At 39.1% G+C, this 26,399-nt stretch overlaps 1 protein-coding gene across 3 annotated transcripts in view; it reads right to left on the minus strand.

The window, feature by feature from the left end:
• Positions 1 to 26,399, minus strand: part of LOC114249492 (zwei Ig domain protein zig-8-like) — a 241,753-nt gene that overhangs the window by 168,803 nt on the left and 46,551 nt on the right. For 2 of the 3 annotated variants that reach the window (XM_089735203.1, XM_089735201.1), the window contains exon 2: positions 11,156 to 11,184. The exons of the other annotated variant lie outside the window; for it this stretch is intronic. The gene's annotated coding sequence lies outside the window, so the exon portion shown is untranslated. The remainder of the gene's footprint in view (positions 1 to 11,155; positions 11,185 to 26,399) is intronic. 3 annotated transcript variants of the gene reach the window in all.

A 26,399-nucleotide genomic window follows, 5' to 3' on the forward strand; every position in this document is an offset into this window, starting at 1 on the left:
GTATTTAGGGGCAAACCGCGTGACCGTGTGTTCAGTTTCATTGTATTTTTCCACACATTTCTGTGCAATCGATGTCCATGCTATTTTTTTATTATTTTCATTAATTTTACATCGAATCTTATTAACTAAAGTTTGATTCAATCTTTCATTAAGCCCATTTGAAAATGGTGCATCTACAGCAGTGAAAACCATTGTAATATTTTCCTTTTTCAGAAAATCTTTAAATTCTTTCGAATTTATGCCAGGATATTGGTCTGTTAATACTATGTCAATATTATAGTTTTGTGTCACACTTTGTATAAGTTTTATAAAATCTCCAGAGCTTTGGTTCTTAGATGTTAAAATAAATGCATATCTTGTAAAATGATCTACTAAAAGATGCATATATTTTTTTGTAGATCGTGACCCTCCAAAACCTCCAACTGTGTCAATAGATACTATCTCGAATGGACGTGTTGCTGGACCCAAATGTGACATTAATCCAAATCTTGACTTTCTTCTTGACTTATTCCTTATACAAATTTCACAATTTTCACAAATATTTTTAATGTTTGCGATCATATTTTTGGCCTCGTAAAAAGGCGTATTTTTTTTTATTAATTGCGATCTCCCTATATGGCAGTAGCTGTTGTGAACAGCTTTTATGAAATTCTTACTAAATTCTTCTGTAAGTACGATTTTTTTTCTTCTTCTGCTTAACTTGTAATATATTCCATTTTCGAAGATATGTTTTCCATTTCGTAGATCTATATTTGTGTTCTGATCATTTTTTATGTCATTTAGGCTTATTAAATTTACCACTCTTAAAAAATCATCAGTGTTTTCATAAGACTCTAGAACAGGATTTCTGCTCAAACAATCAGCTTCCTGATTCGATTTTCCTGGATAATATTTTATTTCAAAATTATATTGAGATAAATAGTACATCAAATCCCCTAGTTCTTCATCAGTTCTGGCTCTAACATTCATATTCTCTAATGGTTTATGATCTGAATATACTATAAATTCTCTTCCCATAAGCAAGTGCTGCCAATATTTCACAGCTTCTTTTATTGCCAGACATTCTAGATATATTGCCTTCTTTTTCTTCTGGGCCTCTGTTAGTTTTTTTGAAAAATAAGAAACAGGTTTACTTATACCATTTTTTTCTTCTTGTTTTAGCACCGCTCCCACTCCTTTGATACTTGCATCCGTGTAAATATTTATCGGTAATTCAGGATCGAAAATCTTTAAAACTGGTTCTGAACATAGCAGTTCTTTTATTTTATCAAATGACTTCTGACATTCTGTAGACCAGATAAACTTCACATCCTTTCGCAACAGATTGTGTAACGGGTCTAGTATAATTGCACTATGAGGTACAAATTTGTGGTAAAAGTTTACTTTTCCTAAGAATTGACGTATATTTTTTCTTGTTTCTGGAACTGGGAACTTTTTTACAGCGGTTAAGTAATCTTTTAGAGGTTTAACTGAATTATTTTCTATTATATGACCTAAATATTTGGCGGAATTATTTGCAAAACTGCATTTCGAAAATTTCAGTCTAAATCCTTCTGTTAGTATTGCTTCCAATAGTCTTGATAGGTGCATTAAATGCTCTTTAAAAGTTTTCGAAAAAATTAAAATGTCATCTATAAAATTCACTACAAAACTCGAAAGTTTATGTTTCCTAATTACGTTACTCAATATTCTTTGGAAAATGGCAGGCGCTGTCTTTATTCCAAATGGAAGACACGTCCATTGAAAATGGCCTTCTTGTGTAACAAATGCAGTTTTGTATCTGTCTTGAATTTTCATTGGAATTGACCAAAAAGCTGAATTTATGTCAAGGGTTGAAAAATATTTACAATTTACAGTTTTTACCATCAAATCCTCTATCAATGGAAATGGTTGTAATTGGGGTACAATTATTTTGTTCAATTCTCTGAAATCTATACATAGCCTTGATTTTCTCCCATCTTCTTTTTTATATGCCAGAGTTACTGGAGCAGCAAATGGGCTGTAAGACTCCTCGATCAAATTCCTTTTTAATAGTGTTGATATTTGGGTTTCTATTTCTTTTCTATCTTCAACCGTGCATCTGTAGGGACGTTTGAAACAATACTTATCCACCATTAAGTCAATATGAGCTTCATAATCTTTTACTGTCCCCACGTCATACTTATCTTTGGCGAAGACTGCTTTGTATTTTTCTACTAATTTATTAATTTCCGACTGCTGGTAGGCATCAAGATGGCTTACAACTATTTCAAATCCTTCCGAGTTTATGTGTTCATTAAAGTTAATCTCACCATTGTATTACGTCATGGTTAGGAATGACAGACTCACCGCCTCCAAAGGCGGGACTGCCATTTACTATAGGCGGGCCCTGCACGTTGTCCCTCTCGATACCCCCTCGCTCTCACATATCGAGGCGTCAGTGTGCCGTATCTCGCTGACGGGACACCAGCCGATCGTCATCGCATCCGTTTATCTCCCCCCGGACAAGCCCCTTCTGAGCAGTGACATCGAGTCACTGTTCGGCATGGGAGACTCCGTCATCCTGGCAGGCGATTTAAATTGCCACCACACTAGGTGGAACTGCCACAGTTCAAACATAAATGGTAGGCGTCTCGACGCGTTTATAGACGACCTTACCTTTGAAGTAGTCGGTCCCCCAACTCCAACATGTTATCCGTATAACATCGCGCTCCGTCCGAGCACTATAGACCTGGCACTGCTGAGGAACGTAACTCTGCGCTTGCGTTCCATCGAAGCAATGTCAGAGCTCGACTCAGACCACCGACCTGTCGTTATGCAGCTCGGTCGCCCCCACAACCCAGTCACAGCTACGAGGACCATGGTGGACTGGAAGAAGCTGGGCAAATGCTTAGCCGATGCCGCTCCACCAATCCTCCCCTGCGGCCCGGATTCAACTCCCTCCCCCGAGGACACAGTCGAATCCATAAACATCATCACGGATCACATCTCTTCCGCGATCATAAGATCCTCAAAAGAAGTCGATGTGGAGGATAGCTTCCACCGCATCAGACTGTCCCCCGAACTTAGGAACCTCCTAAGAGTTAGAAACGCGGCAATCCGGGCCTACGATCAACTTCCCACGCACTCAAACCGGATTCGGATGCGTCGTCTACAGCGGGATGTAAAATCTCGCCTAAGCGACGCCCGAAATGAGAATTGGGATAGTTACTTAGAAGGACTCGCGCCCTCTCATCAAGCATACTGGCGACTAGCAAGGACTCTCAAGTCCGAAACTACCGCTACTATGCCTCCTCTCGTACGCCCTTCAGGCCAACCACCGGCTTTCGATGACGATGACAAGGCAGAGTTGCTGGCCGATGCACTGCAAGAGCAGTGCACCACCAGCACTCAATACGCGGACCCCGAACACACCGAGGCAGTCGACAGGGAGGTCGAGCGCAGAGCTTCCCTGCCACCCTCGGACGCGTTACCCCCCATTACCTCTGACGAAGTTAGAGAAGTAATAGACAACCTTCAACCTAAGAAGGCACCCGGCTCCGACGGCATCCGCAACCGCGCGTTAAAACTCTTACCAGTCCAACTGATAACAATGTTGGCTACCATCTTAAATGCTGCTATGACGCACTGCATCTTTCCGGCGGTATGGAAAGAAGCAGACGTTATCGGTATACACAAGCCGGGCAAACCGAATAATGAAACCGCTAGTTACCGACCGATTAGTCTCCTCCCAGCGATAGGCAAAATTTACGAACGGCTCCTTCGGAAACGCCTCTGGGACTTCGTTACCGCGAACAAAATTCTAATAGACGAGCAGTTTGGATTCCGCGCCAAACACTCGTGCGTACAACAAGTGCACCGCCTCACGGAGCACATCTTAATAGGGCTAAATAGGCGTAAACAAATCCCGACCGGCGCCCTCTTCTTCGATGTAGCGAAGGCGTTCGACAAAGTCTGGCACAACGGTTTGATCTACAAACTGTACAACATGGGAGTGCCAGACAGACTCGTGCTCATCATACGAGACTTCTTGTCGAACCGTTCGTTTCGATATCGAGTAGAGGGAACTCGTTCTCGTCCCCGTCATCTGACTGCCGGAGTCCCGCAAGGCTCCGCACTCTCCCCGTTACTATTTAGTTTGTATATCAACGATATACCCCGGTCTCCGGAGACCCATCTAGCGCTCTTCGCCGATGACACGGCTATCTACTACTCGTGTAGGAAGATGTCGTTGCTTCATCGGCGACTCCAGACCGCAGTAACCACCATGGGACAGTGGTTCCGGAAGTGGCGAATAGACATTAACCCCACGAAAAGCACAGCGGTGCTATTCAAAAGGGGTCGCCCTCCGAATACCACTTCGAGCACCCCACTCCCCAGTAGGCGCGTAAACACCTCCGCCGTTAGCCCCATCACTCTCTTTGACCAGCCCATACCGTGGGCCCCGAAGGTCAAATACCTAGGCGTCACCCTCGACAGAGGGATGACATTCCGTCCCCACGTAAAAACGGTACGCGATCGCGCCGCGTTTATACTAGGACGACTCTACCCAATGCTTTGTAGACGAAGCAAACTGTCCCTCCGTAACAAGGTAACCCTCTACAAAACTTGCATACGCCCCGTCATGACGTATGCAAGCGTAGTGTTCGCTCACGCGGCCCGCACCAACTTGAAACCCCTTCAGGTAATACAATCCCGATTCTGCAGGATAGCCGTCGGAGCACCATGGTTCCAGAGGAACGTGGACCTCCACGATGACCTGGAGCTCGACCCCGTCAGTAAGTATCTACAGTCGGCATCGCTGCGCCACTTTGAGAAGGCGGCACGACATGAGAACCCTCTTGTCGTGGCCGCCGGAAACTACATACCCGATCCTGTAGACCGTTTGGTAAACCGTCGACGTCGCCCAAAGCACGTCATCACGGATCCTCCTGATCCACTAACGGTGCTTTTAGGCAATACAAGCACCGGTCACCGTCCTCGCCGAACCCGTCGCTTGCGACGAAGGGCTCGACGAGCGAATTAACCCACAGACACAGCCCACTGAGTTTCTCGCCGGATCTTCTCAGTGGGTCGCGCTTCCGATCCGGTGGTAGATTCTGCGAAGCACTGCTCTTGCTAGGGCGGTGTTAGCAATTCTCCGGTTTGAGCCCCGCGAGCTCACCTACACAAGCTAGGGTAAGCTGAAATAGCCTCTCAAGGCTATCAGCATAGGTAAAAAAAAAAAAAAAAAAAAAAAAAAAAAAAAAAAAAAAAAAAAACCATTGTATGTAGAATTAATTTCTTTTTTTAATACTTCAGGTTCTGAAAAACCTCCTTCATTTCTGTTACTTAGTACATTAGGAATTTCGACAGTTGTAGGAGAATAATTATAGCTTTTTTTATCGTTCAGATTTTCTTCTGAATTGTAGCATTGTTTAATTTTTAGTTCTTCCGTTTGTATTAGTTTGAATTTTTTTATACAATCCAAACCAATTAAAAACTCATAATTAAAGTTGACGTTATCTATTATAAATACATCCATAAAACCTTCAATATTATAGATTTTTATTTTTAATGTTACAATACCTTTTGTTTTCTTCTCACCATTAATAGTTTTCAAATTAACTTTTTCTATATCACCTGAATTTTCTTTGGGTTGTATTTTCAATAATTTTGCATTGATCAAAGACACATTTGACCCAGAATCATAAATTCCAGATACTTTTAAAGTATCATTTAATGTTAACTTGACTTTTATTAATGGTGGCACCTCTAGTTTTTTGGATTCTTCTCATTTAATTCGATTTCTAATTCAGAATTATTTATGTTTCGTACAACTGTTTTTTTATTATTTTCCTTAAACCAACAGCTTTCTTCGGGATGGTAACGTTTACCTTTTTTTTCCTTTAAACATATTAAGCAAGGTTTTATTTCTTTATTTTTTCTATAATAATATGTAGTATCGGAATATTTAATATCAAATTTATTATCAAATTTATTTTTCCCTACAAGATGTTCTAGTCTTCCGATTTCGTTATAAAGATCTTCTGTTCCCTGTAGGTTTACCCTATCTATTTTGTCAGCAACATAATTAGGTAATCCGAATGCTATCAGGTCTATGAGTGTCCCAGTATCAATTGACTTCCTGACTTCTAGCAACAATTTTTCTTTCTTTTTAAAGCATAGTCAAGTAAAGATCCAACTTGATATTTGAAAGCTAGAGCATATTTAACGGGTGACCAGCCTTTGCTTGCAAATGTCCTGCAAAAATTTTCTTCCCATTTTTTCCATTCTGAGTCTATATTCAATTTCATTAACATACAATTATACCAATCTACACTACTGTACTCCAAAAAAAAATTTAAAAATTTCTATTTTGTTTTTGTCTTCTATTATTTTAAAACGCTCACATTCCTTATTGAAATCTTTAATCCATTGTGAAGCGTTTGGATTTCTCCCAGAAAATTTTTCAATTATGAATTCCTTAGAAATTTTGTTTAAATTTTGAGTTTCCGTTTTATTTATTTTTTCTTCAAGCATTTTTTCTAATAATTTTTCAACGTTCTGATTCGAATCGTCAATAGACTTAGCATTGCTCTCCGAAATTTCTTCCAAATAAAAATCATCAAATTGTAAATTTTGATCCTCGTCTAAATAAATTCTTGACATATCATTTGTCAAAGTAATCCATACTTTTCTGGTTTGGTGCCTTTTGTTTAAAGATTTTTTTACCTTTGCATAATTTGAAGTTTTTGTAATTTCTTCATGAAAGTTGGCATTTTGATATTCGGTTGGTATCCCAAAAATCTGTCCATCAGGTGTAGCAATTGAAGTTATGCATATAACATTTGATTTTCCATCTTCCGTTGATTTCACAGCAAAATCAAACCTTAATTTTTCCATTTTATTCATGGTGTTGCAAAAAATGTTGTTTTATAATGATATTGGGTACTCCAGAATAAATAAACAATAAAAGACTTAATTGCGTTTTCTGTTATGTGTATAATGAGAAAACAACATTTAAAGCCCTTAATTTAATAAAATTATTATATTAACAAACTGAACTTTCTTTTTACTTAATGTCAAACTTCACTGAATGACATTTAAGAAAAATCCTTTTTATAAAACTAAAGAGTTTTAGACTATGAAGGTTTTTCTTTACATATATAAAAATGAATTGCTGTTCGTTAGTCTCGCTAAAACTCGAGAACGGCTGGACCGATTTGGCTAATTTTGGTCTTGAATTATTTGTGGAAGTCCAGAGAAGGTTTAAAAGTTAAAAAATAAATATAAAAATGCTCGGAATCAAATAAAAATACTTAATAATTTTGTTTTTCCTTGGTCCCCTGTCGGACGGATTCCTTTTGTTTGTTTTAAGTTTATTTTACACAAATGTTAGGTCTTTTATTTATCGATTGAGGCACAGCGAAGTCTGCCGGGTCAGCTAGTTAGAAAATAAATATTAAAAGTTTTTCCTTCAATGAAGATAAATGCATTAAGGTCAGCGGTGACATTACGAATATTCTTCTTCTAAAGTGGCACGGAACTGGTCCTTGGAGTAAAACGTTTCAGGCCATAATTGCTGATATAAATCTGCGCTGAGTGTTTTGGGCTACTCATTATTACTTGATTTAAAACGAAAGTGCTGTAAAGGCGAGTTATTATCTTTTGATGATGTTTTAAAGAAACGCATTTGTAATTAGTTGGAGACTGAAAATTCTAGAGAAGCATTTTAACTAAAAAATTGTATAAAATAAAATCAAACATAATATTTAGTTGAGTGATGAGTAGTATACATTCAAGTTTATGCTATATTTATAAAATTGCGAAAAGCTATTATAGAAAAAAGACAAGTAATCGACTTTTTTTCTTACCTATGCTGATGGTCTTGAGAGACCATTTCAGCGTAACCTTAACTAGTAGGTGAGCTCACGGGACTCAAACCTGACGCCGTTGCTAACACTAACCCTAGCAAGAGCAATGCTTCGCAGAATCTACCACCGGATCGAAAACGCAGCCCACTGAGAAGATCAGGCGAGAAACTCAGTGGGCTGTGTCTGTGGGTTAATTTACTTGCCGAGCCTTTCGTCGCAAGCGACGGATTGTTGCACATTAATCATTATTTAAAGAAAAAACAGAAAACTTCAGAAAGTATTTCTCGTCTTTCAAACATAACCTTACAATTGAGTCAATAATAAATCGAATAAATAAATCGAAATAGTTGTTTTCGATTCCTATTTCCTTATAACTTTTTTTTTGTAGGCATAATACTTAGGTAATATTTCGGCTTCATTTTTTGGCTTAGATTTTTGCTTTTAATTTCCCTTTATGAAATATGAAATAGGCCGATTTTAAAAGATTTCTATATAGATATAGAAATATAACTTACAGAACGTATGGTAATAATATTTGGTTTATAGTCCAGCTATTATTGGCCAGGTAGAAAAAAGGACAATATACACGAGGTCAAAGCCCAACTCACATTTTCTTTTCTTACTTATTCAATTATTCCTGCTTTCTTTATTCCATAATTTCCCTAAACACGGCGAGACGACATTATTTTATTGGACCAATAAAATAATTCAAATCACCATTTCACCGGCGACACAAGCCAGCCATCTGTTCAAAGAGATTCCGTCGGATTAAGTCAAGCAAACGGCTACACGCCAAAAAAAACCTAACACCATCAAATCCTCCAAGATGGCAGTCGTTCCCGCGAATGGCGCGACGTTTTATTTTACGACCTCAATAACCTCAATAAGAAGAGGATTATAATAACATGAGAAACCATAAAACGATATGATGCTTTTATGTTTCTTATGAGCGATTAAATCATTGAAATTTGATTGATGTTCTCTGTATGCTGGTAAGGAAGTTTATGGTAGTGTTCCCATTGAAGTGGCGGTTTTTTTGCTCAAGGCTACCTTGATGTTGAGTGACTATTGGACGTAGACCATACAACGTAAATGCTGCGTCCACTTTGAGAATTAAGATCGATATTTCGACTGTGGTGTAATAGGACTGTATCGTCCTTAAAGTGATTGTGCCGGTAGCCATCATACAACGCAAAATATTTGACAGATGCCTGAATCTCGCTTACGACATTATCAAGATAAGCTTGCATATATACAAGTTCCGAACAACAACATTCGGACCGTCGGTCTACCGAGCAAATATCACCCGCTCGGTGGAAGATCTTCCCTTTGACGTATACCTATATGATATAACTTCGCAACGAGCTCCGGCGTTTTGATCAATGGACCAGTTATTGTAGGCCCTTTTTTTATAGCTCAGATGGGCGAAAGTGGCATTGGATTGGTCACATATTGAGATACCCACCGATACCCACCTACCTCTCATCGATGAACAATTCGGATTCCGTACAAATCACTCATGCGTTCAACAGGTGCACCGCCTCACGGAGCACATTCTTGTGGGGCTTAATCGACCAAAACCGTTATACACGGGAGCTCTCTTCTTCGACGTCGCAAAAGCGTTCGACAAAGTCTGGCACAACGGTTTGATTTTCAAACTATTCAACATGGGTGTGCCGGATAGTCTCGTGCTCATCATACGGGACTTCTTGTCGAACCGCTCTTTTCGATATCGAGTCGAGGGAACCCGCTCCTCCCCACGACCTCTCACAGCTGGAGTCCCGCAAGGCTCTGTCCTTTCACCCCTCCTATTTAGCTTATTCGTTAACGATATTCCCCGGTCGCCGCCGACCCATTTAGCTTCATTCGCCGACGACACGACTGTTTACTATTCCAGTAGAAACAAGTCCCTAATCGCGAAGAAGCTTCAGAGCGCAGCCCTAGCCCTAGGACAGTGGTTCCGAAAATGGCGCATAGACATCAACCCAGCGAAAAGTACTGCGGTGCTATTTCAGAGGGGAAGCTCCACACGGATTTCCTCCCGTATTAGGAGGAGGAATCTCACACCCCCGATTACTCTCTTTAGTCAATCCATACCCTGGGCCAGGAAGGTCAAGTACCTGGGCGTTACCCTGGATGCATCGATGACATTCCGCCCGCATATAAAATCAGTCCGTGACCGTGCCGCGTTTATTCTCGGTAGACTCTACCCCATGATCTGTAAGCGGAGTAAAATGTCCCTTCGGAACAAGGTGACACTTTACTGCATAAGGCCCGTCATGACTTACGCGAGTGTGGTGTTCGCTCACGCGGCCCGCACACACATAGACACCCTTCAATCTCTACAATCCCGCTTTTGCAGGTTAGCCGTCGGAGCTCCGTGGTTCGTGAGGAACGTTGACCTACACGACGACCTGGGCCTCGAATCTATACAGAAATACATGAAGTCAGCGTCGGAACGGTACTTCGATAAGGCTATGCGTCATGATAATCGCCTTATCGTAGCCGCCGCTGACTACTCCCCGAATCCTGATCATGCAGGAGCCAGTCACCGTCGACGCCCTAGACACGTCCTTACGGATCCATCAGATCCAATAACCTTTGCACTAGACGCCTTCAGCTCTAGGAGCAGGCTTAGGGACCTCGGTAACCGTACTCGTCGAACTCGACAAAGAGTTCGCCGTGCAACCTAACCCATGCATCAGCCCGCTGAGTTTCTCGCCGGATCTTCTCAGCGGGTCGCGATTCCAATCCGGTAGTAGATTCATTCGCGAAGCAGCTACTCTTGAGTTGTTAGGTCTCCTTCGGAGGCGCTCGGGCAGCTGTTAGCAAATCCCACCCCTCCTGGCTGAGCCTTTGCTCGCCCACCTGTCCTGGTGAAATTGGAAAGGCCTCCGGGCCACCAGTAATCCTTCAATCATAAAAAAAAAAAAAAAAAATCCCACCTACCAAAGAGAGCACGGACCTGGAAAGTGTCTAGCCCGCCTGGTGTTTAGACAGCTACAAAGTAAATGCGCCACCCACCAAACCGAAACGCATTGCTGCTTCACGGCAGAAATAGGTACGGTAGGCACGGTACCTACTCTTGCTGACTCACAAGAGATCCTACCACCAGTAAAACTCTGCAGAGCGCTTAACACAAAAAATAATATTAGTCTTTTTTCGACCAAAAAAAAGCTGCTACAGAATATTAACCACCAAATTATTCGACGTAATTGCGTTGCTTAGAGAATATTTAGAGCCCATAAATAAGCAATGATTTCAATGTCAGAGACGATAACAGACGAACGACAGATACTTCATTAAAAAGTTTCACTCACCCCCTTCGAGCTTTCGGAACTTTCTGAATCTGTAATGTAAAAAAAGAAATTTAGGTAATTCATTATTGCTTTTTTATAACCAGCTACTTTAGTGGACCGTGAATAATTTATTGGATTTTATGTTCCACTAATTTAACTCAAATACATAAATAATTCTAGTGTCGGTTTAAAAAAAAGCAGCGGGTTTGTATTTTTTTTTATTGCTTAGATGGGTGGACGAGTTCACAGCTCACCTGGTGTTAAGTGGTTACTGGAGCCCATAGACATCTACAACGTAAGTGCGCCAGCCACCTTGGATCAGGACCTCTTGTGAGTCTGCGCGGGTGGGTACCACCACCCTGCCTATTTCTGCCGTGAAGCAGTCTCAAGGTCGGTGGCGCATTTACGTTGTGGATGTTTATGGGTTCCAGTAACCACTTAACACCAGGTGGGCTATGAGCTCGTCCACCCATATAAGCAATATTTTTTTTTTAAAAAAACAAAAAAAAACACGCTAATGTATACTTATATATCCTCAATACAACGTAAGTATCTACTAGATATGAACGCGTTAATATTAAATATCTATTTTAAATTTAAATTACCTAATTCATTACATGTTACAAATGAATAAGAATATGTATGAATATAAAACAAAGACTTAAACATACGTAACACAATTAGGAGGGACATTAACATAAAGTCCGGTGCACACAAAGGTGCATTGTGCTGAGATCATTTGCATGTGATGTGTGAATGCGGGTTTATTGTTCTGTGGGGCTGATTTAGATTTTCTGGAAGCGCTTTGTGTTTAGATTAGAATAATATGTGTATTAATCGTGTATCATGTTTTTAATGTTTGTTTTTGAATAAATTAATAGTAAGCAGTCCCTTCGGGCATGAAGCCATGATATAGTTGAGTTTGTAGTTGAAAATAAATTCTAATTTTATTTTTTATTGGAACGAAGTTCCTTACGGCAGGCTTGGAGGGGATAGGGATTTTGCTGCGCGACCAAACTGAAAAAAATATGATAGTAAAACCGTAAGAAAAAATCCGTGGAAAAAAGTGCGTGGAATAAAACCGTTAAATGAGACGTGCGCAGGCGCGACAGTCGTATACACAAGCGAGTAGTGTATAATACCTTTCTCTTTCTCCCTCTTTCTTTTCGTTCTCTCATCCATTCTCTTTCTATTTTAAGTAATTTATTATTTTTCCTAAAATACTGAATTTCCTAAATACTTTCTTGTACTTAAATAAAAACTAATCAGCAAAATTTAAGAGAAAAATCAAGAAAACCTACATAAAATTGAGCACGATTTTTTTGCAATTTGTGTCGATTCTACATTAGCCGAAGGAACTTCGTTCCTATCTGGTGTCCCACGACACCACATATCATTTTTTTTATTTTTATTGCTTAGATGAGTGGACGAGCTCACAGCCCACCTGGTGTTAAGTGGTTACTGTAGCCCATAGACATCCACAACGTAAATGCGCCACTCACCTTGAGATATAAGTACGAAGGTCTCAAGTATAGTTACAACGGCTGCCCCACCCTTCAAACCGAAACGCATTACTGCTTCACGGCAGAAATAAGCAGGGTGGTGGTACCTACCCGTGCGGACTCTCAAGAGGTCCTACCACCAGTAAATTCCGAAATTAACACAAAACGGGCTGAGAATTGCTTTAAGTATTTCTGAGGTTTTGAGTTTAATCTCTATGACCTTGATCCGGGCTCGGACTGGTCTCGTTGTGTGATGGACCCCACGGTAAGTTGAGTCAGTTCGCCTGGACAGCGCGGATTGGGTGAGCCCTCCATCCATAGCCCATCCTCCATCCTAAACTTCCATCTTTGATAACCCCCTAAGGGGAGACAGTCCTCTTACTGAAGGCTGTCCTCCTATGGCAGGGTCAATCCTCATATTACAGTTCTACATACTCTATAGACATAATTTATTTTATAACTATTATGTATAGTTATTTTTTTAAGGCAACGAATCCTCTTTTGTTACTCCATTGATTCTGTCACCTTGAAAATCAATGCCATTTTCAATGAAAATATTATAGTATAATTTAATTGGTGCCCATTCACACAGACACTCTCTACACTACCATTGCTTGATGGTAGAGAATGCCATAGGTCCACCACTATCCGCTTGTAGACATAGTTTTTTTTTTTAATGCTTTAGATGGATGGACGAGCTCACAGCCCACCTGATGTTAAGTGGTTACTGGAGCCCATAGACATCTACAACGTAAATGCGCCATCCACCTCGATTTAATTCATAAACGATAATTTAATTCATAAACGCATGATAATAAATAAAAATAAATTAGCGGTAGGCAGCGGCTTGGCTCTGCCCCTGGCATAGCGGTAGGCAGCGGCTTGGCTCTGCCCCTGGCATTGCTGAAGTCCATGGGCGACGGTAACCACTCACCATCAGGTGGGCCGTACGCCCGTCTGCCTACGAAGGCAATAAAAAAAAAAATTGAAAAAAGAGAGCAGTCAAAAAAACGAAGATCCAAACTAATACAATTTCCTATAAATAACAAAGTCCTAAATAAATATGAAATAGTATTTAAATGTTCATTATAAAAGGCTTAAATTAGTGTATTAGCTTCACTGTTTGTTAGATCTAATTTTTTTTCCTTAAATTTATAGAACTTTTCTCATTTTAATATAGGCTGTACGAAAGATTAGTTGATATAACTAAGTTTTTTTTTTTTCAAATATAATGTAGAGAAAATATTTTAAAAGATAATAAAATAGTTTTAACTAGGATAACATTGGAAATACAGTTTTTGTCCATATCCTACTCTTACTCTAATTTTTTTGACCTGCGTCAGACCTAAAGCGGTGGATACCTCAACTGCTTAACTCTACCTGGGGCAGAATGGAAATAATGATTTGAACTTTACGACTGAGATTTTATTTTTTGCAGAAATAAAAATTAACAAAATCAAATTCCAAGTAACTCCAGATATGCCTGATCTGTGATAATGACGCAGACCGTGGAATCGCTGAGTTTTACAAGGCCCGTATAATTTATGTAAAAAAATGTGCATTTGTACTCAAACATTACAAAGGGGAAGACTGCTTTCGGGAATTTCAGAGGAAACTTGAAATACTATTTTAGAATACCAGTTTAACAACCAATCCATATATTATTATACTAATCTCGTGTATCAGTGAAAGGTACCTGGTTGTCTATACCCTGGGCAATGCTGATATCGATGATGAGTTCTCACCATCAAAAACATCATTTTACTGGTGGTAGGACCTCTTGTGAGTCCGCACGGGTAGGTACCATCACCCCGCCTATTTCTGCCGTGAAGCATTAATGCGTTTCGGCTTGAAGGGTGAGGCAGCCGTTGTAACTATACTGAGACTTTAGAACTTATATCTCAAGGTGGGTGGCGCATTTACGTTGTAGATGTCTATGGGCTCCAGTAACCACTTAACACCAGGTGGGCTGTGAGCTCATCCACCCAACTCAGCAACAAAAAAAAAAGGAACGAATACTCGTGTACAAAATTTTAGAAATACAGAATACAGTTAAATAGCTTGACTGGTATTAGCAGTTGTGGCACTTTTGTTTCTCTTTCCCTAATTTTGGCGCAATGAAAACATCTTATTTGATTCGAAGAAACTCTTTAACTGGGTAATCGATATCCATGGAGTAATTAATACCTTTGGTGAGCCCAATAAAAGGAACTAAAAACACCTGTAGTTATTCTTAGAGAAGAGACTTTTGGAGAGTCTGAGGCCAAAAGATAAGTCGCTCGTTATAGTTATAATACCATGCAATCGTATCAGAGTTTGAATCCCACAAACAGTTACCAGTTTTTGTATGGAAACACGTTTTGTATGGAAAAACGTGCTTCTGATCGACTGGCATAGTGAAGAAACAATGAAATGAAATTCAAAAGGGCAAATTTTGCAGAACTGAATATCTGGTATTATTAGCTCCCATTCTCATGCGAACTAACTACCCAGCTACTTCTGTCTTGTTGCGAATAACCATGCATACAGCCTTAAAGAGTAACAGTCGTTATATACGACCATTGAGGCTTCATGTGGGTAGGTAAAAACATATACCTCTAGTATATAATAAAACCTCCCTTAACAATTCGATATAATTTTAAATTAATTTTAATCGAATGTCAGACATAAATTCTGAAATCCGATTATATCGATACGATATAATTTGAAATACAATTATTTCGAGAATGATGTTTATAAATAACACGAAGTAATTTATTTGGTAGACTATTTGTAAATATGTATTATTATTTCTCAGACCAACTTAATTGGACTAGTCTGCGACTTTATATCTATTGAAGTGAATAATAGTTTTGGGCGTTACAAAAAAAAACAAATAAACAGGCCATCAATTCTTTTTTTGCGAAAATGATCTTTTTCGTTTTCGGGAAAATAAAAAAATAAAATATTCCTAAAAGGTAGGAGGTTGAGTACAAATTTGTCCAACGGTCCCGTCCAATCCAAATCTTTCATTCGACCCTTTTTGCAGAAAAATAGCAAAGGGACATATTCCTGACGGACGAATCAAGAACATTAGGGTGACCACGCGATTATCTGCGACATTAGGGGCACACGATCGGATATCCATGTTTCAATATTCGTTTTTATTGATTCTTATGTATTTCAGACAACGGCTTCTGAAACCATGTACATAAGCAGGACATTACTGCTGATCCACTAGAAACTCATAGTGCTTACTGCTATATCTTAGCTAAGATACTCTTCGAAGACTATGTTGTTTGTCCTGAAGGTAGGCTGTTTGATCTTTCCAAGCTAGATAAATACGTAAATAAATTTTACAATTATAAGTGGGCTGATAGTTCCACGGCTTTTTTCAAAGAGACAAACGTATTGAAAATATTTATGCGACCGCTTTTAGGATTTTGTAGTAGTTCGTACTTTTCAAGCTCTTTATGGCTTGTAGGCCGAGAGAAAATGACTTACCCAAAAAAACTATAATTATGACTTAAAAATTGATTAGGATAAATCTCTTAAATTACCATTTCGTGATTAATATTTCTAATTTATCTTTTCCTGAGATAAATCTATCTTATTTTATTAATAATAGTTTAATATAAAATACCTGCCTGAACTTGTTCCGTTTCTTGCCTCAATAAAGAAACTACGTTCGATGACGGACGTTTTTAATTATTTGAAATTTCAGATTAACATGTGCTTCTAAACTTATTTAATTACGGTGCTTTAGTTCTAGTCGTCCTAAAAGACGTAAGTACGGTATCGACTAATTCAGATTTTAATACAATTGAAAATGTTTTGTCACAGTTTTCTCACAGTTTGGTCACATACCATTTCTTCGAGATAAGGCTTTCGTCCAAATGACAAACGACGAGGATCGTTCGGGCATTTGTCGTGTACATCCGCGGACGCCGCACCGCCATAGACATATGGCATCAGATTTGTGCGAACGATATCTTAAAGCCCTATACGTGTGTTCTTACCTCCTTTTATTTTAAGCTTAATCTTGAAAGGTATAGAGTTTGGTCTTGGTTGTTTTAGATCAATTATAATGCTTATATGACCTTATATATTTAGAGCATTAAGTCGAAATTGCGTTTTAGAGAAATCGATTATGGCTTTAGTGAATTTTTTTTTCTTTGTTTTTCTTCATTCATAACTCAACACTGTAATTTCGGGATCGATTATTTAAAGAAATCCCATTTCACAATCCCATTCCAATTGATGCTGCAAAATATTTAAAACATTAAATCAAATTGATATTTTCAGCCAAACATTATCGGAATATCGGCTCTTAGGTGATCAGTGCAGAAGTGTCATGTGTTTAAACTATTTGTCTACAACTACTAACTCAAAAGTATAACATGAATTTTCAGCTAGTGCCAAGCTAAGATCACTTCACAATCAATGTTTATATTATGTCGCTTAAAAGCCTTTTTTTATCAACACTTCCCTATCTGTCTCGAGAGATATTTAATATTCGGGATATAATGTTGTCTGATTGTATATATCTATAATGTTGTATATCAGAGGAAGTGTGAAAGTAGCCCCGGTAATCAACAAATTAAAGAGCGTTAGCGTGGTATGGACATGTGATGCGTAGAGAGAAGATGCATGTGACTAGAAGATGTATGGAAATGGTAGTGCAAGTCAGACGAGGAAAAGGTCGAGCGAAGAAGACATGGATGGAATGTGTAAATAACGATATGAGAGAGAGAGAGAGAGAGAGAGAGGAGTGAATGTTGAGATGACGGCTGATAGAAGAGAATGGACGAGAAAAATTAGCTGTGCCGACTCCGCCTAGTGGGATAAGGTGGAGAAAAAGAAGAAGAATGTTGTCTGATTTCGGCACCTAATATATCTAAGTTCAGACGTAGACAATATAACTGAAATATTCAGTATATTATCAATCATCATATTAGACACGAACTAATTAAGTTAAATATTAATAATCGAGATGATTGTCTAGACTATGATTACCCAATGTATTATATCCATACTAATATTGTGTAGGTATGCGAAAATAAGTTGGTTAAGATTTTATGTTTATCTACACAACCGATCGTGTAACTTTGCATACAGGTCATCAGACTGAAGGTTATGGGTATCAATAAAGTACAAAATATACTTTTTATTGGTCTAAAAAGACAGATTATCGATACAGACAAAGCTAACCTACCTAACACTACGCCTACCTGAAGCCAACTTACCTAGTCATCCATTAAATCGTACTATCTTTGAGTAACGCGAGCCATTTCGCATGTAAAGCGAATATAGAATAGTCAAAGGCGATAACGAAACGATAAGTACGCAACGTGCCGATTTATTTAGTTACATTCATTGTAAAATAATGATTTGAAAGAATATCTAAAAATTACGTACAAAATCGCTCTTAGCGATAAGACCGCCAATTGTACTTTTTTTTTGTTTAATGTATCGCACTGTTTATTTGTTTTTTGGTGTACAATAAAGAATACTCTCTCTCTCTCTACAAAAAATAGATCTTAAAAAGATCTTGAAGGATTTGAAAGAGTTGTCTTCCAGTAAAACCTTCGTAGAGATAAATCCGAATTAAAAGAAAAGGAGCATAACAAAAAAAAAATAGTAAGAAAAATACAGCGCTGATGGAATGAAATAGAAAAATATTTTACTCTAAGATCAGCGCTAGATTAATCCGGAGGTCATAGGTCAAGAGACAAGGGACACTTAACCCTTTACTTCAAGTAGTGGTCCACCACGAGCTCATCGACCGGTTTAGAATAATAAGATACAGTAAAAATCAGACTTTAAAGTTTTATAGCGTACTTTATTCAGTTAAAATATTTAGGATACTTTTCGTGGAGCAACCGCAGAGATGAGATATTTAACTGTAAAAGGCTTATAGTCGCTTGTACTAATCCCAATATCCATATCCATTTTTTAGTTATTTCGTAAGCATACAAGCTCTCAAAGTAACTTTGTGAGTTCACGATTTCTTGAAATAAGTTATATTGGTGGTAGGACCTCTTGTGAGTCCGCACGGGTAGGTACCACGGCCCCGCCTATTTCTGCCGTGAAGCAGTAATGCGTTTCGGTTTGAAGGGTGGGGCAGCCGTTGTAATTATACTGAGACCTTGGAACTTATATCTCAAATTGGGTGGCGCATTTACGTTGTAGATGTCTATGAGCTCCAGTAACCATTTAACACCAGGTGGGCTGTGAGCTCGTCCACCCATATAAGCAATAAATAATAATAATAATAAAACTGTAAAATATTCAATGTTTTTTTGGTCACGGAGTACTATTTGTCGATATTTTAATTTTGCACTAACTAGGGACTAATATCTTATATAATAATTAACTAGACTAGACTAGACTAGACTAGAATCGACTACCAATTGCACACAGAAAGAAAAAAACCGACAGTATCTTGAGGTCTAAAAGATAGTCTGAAATGGTATTTGACCTTGGCGATCAGATGATAATTCGCACATTTTAGTCTGTATAAATGTAGTCTATATTTTTGCAATGCCAGGGGCAGAGCCAAGCCGCCGCCTACCGTTTAATACTCTCCACAAGCCTCGTTTGAAGAAGGACATGTCATAGCGCTCGGGAAACACCGTGGAGGGGAGCTCATTCTATAGCCGGATGGTACGTGGCAAAAAAGATCTCTGGAAACACACTGTGGATGAACGTAGTGGCTCCAGGTAGTATGGATGAACTCTACTCCGGTATGTATTATCGATCACATACATATAAATATATTTAACATTTAAAAAAATCCAATACTTTCCTATAATTAACAGACTTCTTAGTCACGGCAGACCGTTACGAGATTATTAGATAAAATTGTTTTTAATTCCGGGAGTGGACCGGTATTGCCTCCGTCGAACAGCTGTTCCGGCTGGCTGCTGATAAAAATGAATATAGAAAGCTAACGGCCAACCTTCAGGATTGAAGAGGCACTGGAAGAAGAAGTTTTTAATTATGTCAACAACGCCTGGCCGCCCACAGATAACACAATTTAAACGGTTAATATAATAGTAGTCGGCTTTTAAGTAAATACACTCACCGTCCTCGTCGAACCTATCGCTTGCGACGAAGGGCTCGACGAGCGAATTAACCCATAGACACAGCCCACTGAGTTTCCCCGCCAGATCTTCTCAGTGGGTCGCGATTCCGATCCGGTGGTAAATTCTGCGAAGCACGGCTCTTGCTAGGGTCAGTGTTAGCATCACTCCGGTTTGAGCCCCGTGAGCTCACCTACTAGTTAAGATTACGCTGAAATAGCCTCACAAGGCTATCAGCTTAGTTAGGAAAAAAAAAAGTAAATACATCCACAGATAACACAATTTTAACGGTTACTATAAAAGTATGTATTCTGCGTTTAAGTAAATACATTATCCTTAATTGAAATTCGATCACTTCGTTTAGCGCTCAAGGCATCCGAAATCTACTAGGATCGATACAACTCTACCGAGAAACAGAGATTGCTTTTCGAACTGTTACCTAATTTACTCACGATTCTAATTTTACTGTAGAAGCAAGATTATTTTTTAATTGATTTTATGACCTGGTAACCAAGACCTTTATTAGGTCATGTCTTATTTTTATGAAAAAATAAATAATATGGAGTGAAATGAAGATAATTAATTTGAGATATTCAATCAACTGGGATGAAATCAAATGAGATGATATGGCATGAAATAGAATCTCAGTAAAACGGTGGTCATTTACTGAGATTTTATCAGTGGACTTTTTGGAGTATCCCGAGAAACGTATTAGTGCTTCACGGCAGAAATAGGGATTGTAGTAGTGGTAATATCACGTACGGGTCCACAAGGCACCCTACCACCACGAGACGTTGAAATAAATGTAGACTGCAGTGTTGGCCTTTGACCAATTCAATTACACAGATATTTAAATTACTTAAACAAGATTACAAGAATAATTAAGGATTACAAGAATAATTAGCGATTTAGAGCCAGTGGATTTGTGAATGCTAATTGCCTTCTTCTTTTTCTCCCCATTATCCCACTAGGTAGGGTCGGCACAGCGATTTTTTCTCTTCCATTCTCTTCTATCAGCCGTCATCTCAACACTCACTCCTCTCTCTCTCTTATGTCGTCATTCACACATTCCATCCATGTCTTCTTCGGTCCATCTTTCCTCTTTTACCTTGCACTACTATTTCCATAAATCTCCTAGTTACGTGTATCTTCTCTCCACGCATCACATGTCCATACCACGCTAACCGTCCGCTCTTTAATTTGTTGATTACCGGGGCTAGTTTCACACTTCCTCTGATATACAACATTATAGATATACACAATCAGACAACATTATATCCCCAATATTAAATATCGCTCATAACAGATACCACGCTAACGCCATAACCAAAAAATTGCCAATGATTATGAAAATATCAAAATAAAATTACTGGTTTCAGTATTTACTGGTTTTCGTTGTGTAACAATAACACGCGCCGTTGTACAAACACACACCCACACCCACACCCACCCACACACACACACACACACACACACACACACACGCACACACACACACACACGCACGCACACACACACACACACACACACACACACACACACACACACGCACACACACACGCACGCACGCACGCACGCACACACACACACACACACAGATATACATTATCTCAGAAATTGGTATAATCGTTTTATTTCATTCAACAAACTTTACTTTTGGGAAAACAGATAAATAGAACCCCTTTTTGATGCCTGTATTAAGGATTGTGTATATTTGACTGAGTTGGTTATTTGTGTTTATTTGACCTTCGAATAACATCTTCTTATGTGAAGACTAGATTTATTCTAGATTTATTCTTATAGATTTATTATTATTTTTACCGGTGGTAGGACCTCTTGTGAGTCCGCACGGGTAGGTACCACCGCCCTGCCTATTTCTTCCGTGAAGCAGTAATGCGTTTCGGTTTGAAGGGTGGGGCAGCCGTTGTAACTATACTGAGACCTTAGAACTGATATCTCAAGGTGGGTGGCGTATTTACGTTGTAGATGTCTATGGGCTTCAGTAACCACTTAATACCAGGTGGGCTGTGAGCTCGTCCACCCATCTAAGCAATAAAAATATATATATATATATTAGAATATTTGTATATGCTATATATATTTTTTTATTGCCTGATTCAGATGCCTGACTTCAGCAATGCCAGGGGCAGAGCCAAGCCGCTGCCTACCGCTTTATATGTAATTTATCTTTTAAGTTCGTCTTTCAAAGTAATATTCAGACGATTGTGTCAATTTATTCCGTTATACCAACCCGTTCAGATTATGCCGTTTCATATACAGTTTCTTTGTGCATATTAAATTAACTAGATGATGACTGAGCTTTGCTTGGTTTTTTTTTGATAACGTCCTCTTGCTTAGTTGCCCTCAATTAAGAAAATTAGTATTATTATTCGCCAATAGATGTCGGGAAGAGTTGGTTATTGAAAACACGAATAAAACAACATTTTCTGAAAATAAATCGTAGCTAGATCGATTCTGAGATTCAGATTATATATATACAAGAATTGCTCGTTTAAAGGTATAAGATAAGATGTATTCTTTTATAAAGAAAAATTTTAGTCTAACTTTAATGACTTAGTTCACTCTGATAGAAGTTCCATGAAATCAACCTACGTTATTGCCAACGGTGAGCACCATTAGCCACGCAGTGCATCGAAGGAATAATGGGACCTATCCAGTGCAAATTTTCAATCAAACACGCATACTTTTATGGAAACACACAACAAAATATAAATACATCATCGCGCTGTATTAGAGTAAATAAGAAAAATACTGACGAACGTATAAACAATAGGTCGTAACAAAGACTCGGTATTATCTCGTACGCGAAACCCTTTAATAGCGTCTCAACCCATTAACATGGACGTATGAATCGCGCAACTAAAGAGAAAGGCCGTTTCGCCGCCATTACGAGTTCCGCTCGACAACAAAATGGCCGACTTATCAAAGTGCCTCGTATCCTGCGAGGAAGTGAATTAAAATTGACTGTTCTTTTACAAAACTAGCCTAGATGTATCAAGCGTTTTTCATATGTCGTCGTCTATCGTCGTATTCAGGTTTTTTTTGATGCTTAGATGAGTGGACGAGCTCACAGCCCACCTGGTGTTAAGTGGTTACTGGAGCCCATAGACATCTACGACGTAAATGCGCCACCCACCTTGAGATATAAGTTCTAAGGTCTCAAGTATATTTACAACGGCTGCCCCGCCCTTCAAACCGAAACGCATTACTACTTCACGGCAGAAATAGGCGGGATGGTGGTACCTACCCGCGCAGACTCACAAGTGATCCTAGCACCAGTAAAAGTAGGTCGTCGTGGTCTTCGTGGGACAACGGTGTTCGAATCTCGCAGGCGGATACCAATTTTTATAATAAAATACGTACTTTACAAATGTTCACGATTGACCTCCACGGTGAAGGAATAACATCGTGTAATAAAAATCAAACCCGCAAAATTTTGATTTGCGTAATTACTGGTGGTAAGACATCTTGAGTCCGTACGGGTAGGTATTACCACCCTGCCTATTTCTACCGTGAAGCAGTAATGCGTTTCGGTTTGAAGGGCGGGGCAGCCGTTGTAACTATACTTGAGACCTTAGAACTTATATCTCAAGGTGGGTGGCGCATTTACGTTGTGAATGTCTATGGACTCCAGTAACCACTTTACACCAGGTGGGCTGTGAACTCATCCATCCATCTAAGCAATAAATAAAAAAAAATTAAATTCAGCAAATTGATTAAATTTTCAATAACATTATTATTGTGGTATATACTAACTTTCAGTTTCCATTTTAAAGTTTTAGTCTTTAGCATTATTTAGTCCCTATATAGTAAAAGCTCTCGTACGTGACCACAATCACTGTAGGGTGCTTTGAACGTCGGAAGTTGTAAAATTAATTATAAATTCCCTAACTGTCGGAAAGTCGATATAAAACTGTAAAAGTATCTTGAAATTAATACATGAAGCAAAAACTTTGTACCCCTTTTTACAAAAATTGCGAAGACGGAAGACGACAAATTTAAATAAAAAAAATTAAAAAGGTAAATTTTCGACATTTATAGTTTGTATAGAGAAGGAGTACAGAATGTTAATTTTTTTTTTAATTATGCATTAAAATACATTAAGTCAATAGAAAAACATTATACACATTACCATGTATTTGACACACAAACACACACACACACCCATACACACGCACACACACACGCACGCACGTACGCACGCACGCACGCATGCATTCACGCACGCACGCACGCACGCATGCATTCACGCACGCACGCACGCACACACACACACACACACACACACACACACACACACACACACACACACACTCACACGCACGCGCACACATCCCAGTATACCGTTTGACACGCATATACTTATATACATTGCTTATTGTTAGTCTGTGGTCAAATTGAGAATAGATTAATATTGTTTGTCTTCAATATTTCAATATTATTTATGTACAGTGTAGCCTTGGCAAAATTTGTTATTAAAGAGGTCTATGATAGTCTTTGACAATAAACCTTTAATGATGCTCAAACTTATAATTTAAATTAATTATAGTCGAATTTCAACTACCTGACGACCACTAGCTTTCAATTATAAGACCAGGAAACTGACGATACCACTACAGATGAATGATGGGTTGAGATAAGTAGTTTTTTATTGGTAATTATGGACAGGAGCTCATGATGTTAAGTAGCGAAGCTTATTGAGCTCAAGATACCAAAGCTGATAGACAATGTTAATGACGCTCATCTTCAAATCTGAGTCTTAATAAAAAAAAATCTTATATGTGTAGACGATCTCATAGCCCACCTGGTGTTAAGTGGTTACTGGAACCCATAGACATCTACAACGTAAATACGCCACGCACCTTGAGATATAAGTCTACGGGCACGAAATTTGCGATGGCTGAGCGATGGCGGCAGCGGGGCGACGCGACACGGAGCGGGTAGGCAGCGATATGTCGCGCGGGCACGAAACAAGCTGGCGGGCAGTCGCGCTTGAGCAGTGTTGTGCGAATCATGAGTTTACGTCGAAGAGAACTATTGGAGCCTAGTCTCCTATTGAGAGAATTATTATTACCTAGAGATGGTGTTCATCCAATAAATCAACGAAGACGCAATTTGGGAGAATTTTCTACGCTTTATTACGAGCTAAGGTGTCATTCAATGAAATTTTAAATTCCTTGTTAAATTATAAATTCCTCATTATCAATTTCCATTACTAAAATAATAACTGAACACAACACTGTGCAAGCGACGAAACCAAAGTAGTTTGTTCTCGTCGCTTCCGTGTCGCCGTCGCCCCATCATCGCCCGTACATCGCTCGATCGCCCCGCTCCGCCATCGCCCGTTTCGTGCCCGTCCCCATACTGTGCAATGCTTTTGTATATATCGCCGTCGCGCCGCTGTCGCCATCGCTCGGCCATCGCAAGCCTCGTGTCCGTAGACTAAGTTCTAAGGTCTCAGTATAGTTACAACGACTACACCATCCTTCAAACCAAAACGCATTACTGCTTCACGGCAGAAATAGTCAGGGCGGCGGTACCTACCAGTGCGGACTCACAAGAGGTCCTACCACCAGTAAATAATATCTCAATTGTGTTGTATAAGATCTGTTTAAAGGCGGGCAACTGGTAATCACTTCAGATCAGGTGAGTAAGCTCCTTTTAGCTATTAAATAGAAACTTCACGACTCAATGTCTCCAGTCCATTGAAAGCTCGTACCTAGTAATATTCGCATGAATATAACCACGGGTGTATAACCGAAATGAGGCTTCCCTTATATTAGTCTCATCCGTTTTACAACAGTGCTCGTATATGTTTTACGACCACGCTTCCATGGTTTAATCTTGGAGAAAAAACCTCATGTGAAATTTGTCGAAATGAAAAGATTTGCGTAGAGGATAAAAATTGTTTTATGGTGTTGGTTTCCTAGGGCGTCACCCGGGACAGGAGAATTTTTTGTTATGAAAAATAAATCTGTGAGATTTCTCTTTTTTTTTCTTCTTCACATCTTCGTATATCACAATGTGTTATGATAAAACCGAAAGGTATTTCATGTTAATTTTTAATTTACTTCCCGACAAAGGTATTACTGGTGGTAGGACCTCTTGTAAGTCCGCGTGGGTAGATACCACCACCATGACTATTTCTGCCGTGAGGTAGTCTTGCGTTTCGGTTTGAAGGATGGGGCAGCCGTTGTAACTATACTTGAGACCTTAGAACTTATGTCTCAAGGTGGGTGGCGCGTCTATGGGCTCCAGTAACCACTTAACACCAGACGGGCTGTGAGCTCGTCCACCCATCTAAGCAATAAAAAAGGTATCCAATTTTATAATTCTATACTTTGTTTAATGTGATTGAGATCCGGTGATTACATAAGCATATTAGAACTATAGAAAATAAGTCAGATTTTATGTGATTGTAACCCGGATATTAAGCGCAAGACCAATTTGGAATTCGCTGAATCATAACTATCCTCGTCATATGAACACATCACTGATCAGCTACCGACGTGAGCAAACGCAAATTCAGTTAGCAAACTCCGAAGTTGATTTCCAATTGAAACAATTTCAGGAATTCGACATTTCAATAAAAACTTTCGAGAAAATATTCGGCGAATCCGGCACCAATTATGAAAGCTTCCTGGTGTAATAGCTCGGCAAATTAACCTGAGTCAATGT

This window comes from Bombyx mandarina, chromosome 19 (genome assembly GCF_030267445.1).
Source record: "Bombyx mandarina strain Sakado chromosome 19, ASM3026744v2".
NCBI classification, from domain to species: Eukaryota; Metazoa; Arthropoda; class Insecta; order Lepidoptera; family Bombycidae; genus Bombyx; species Bombyx mandarina.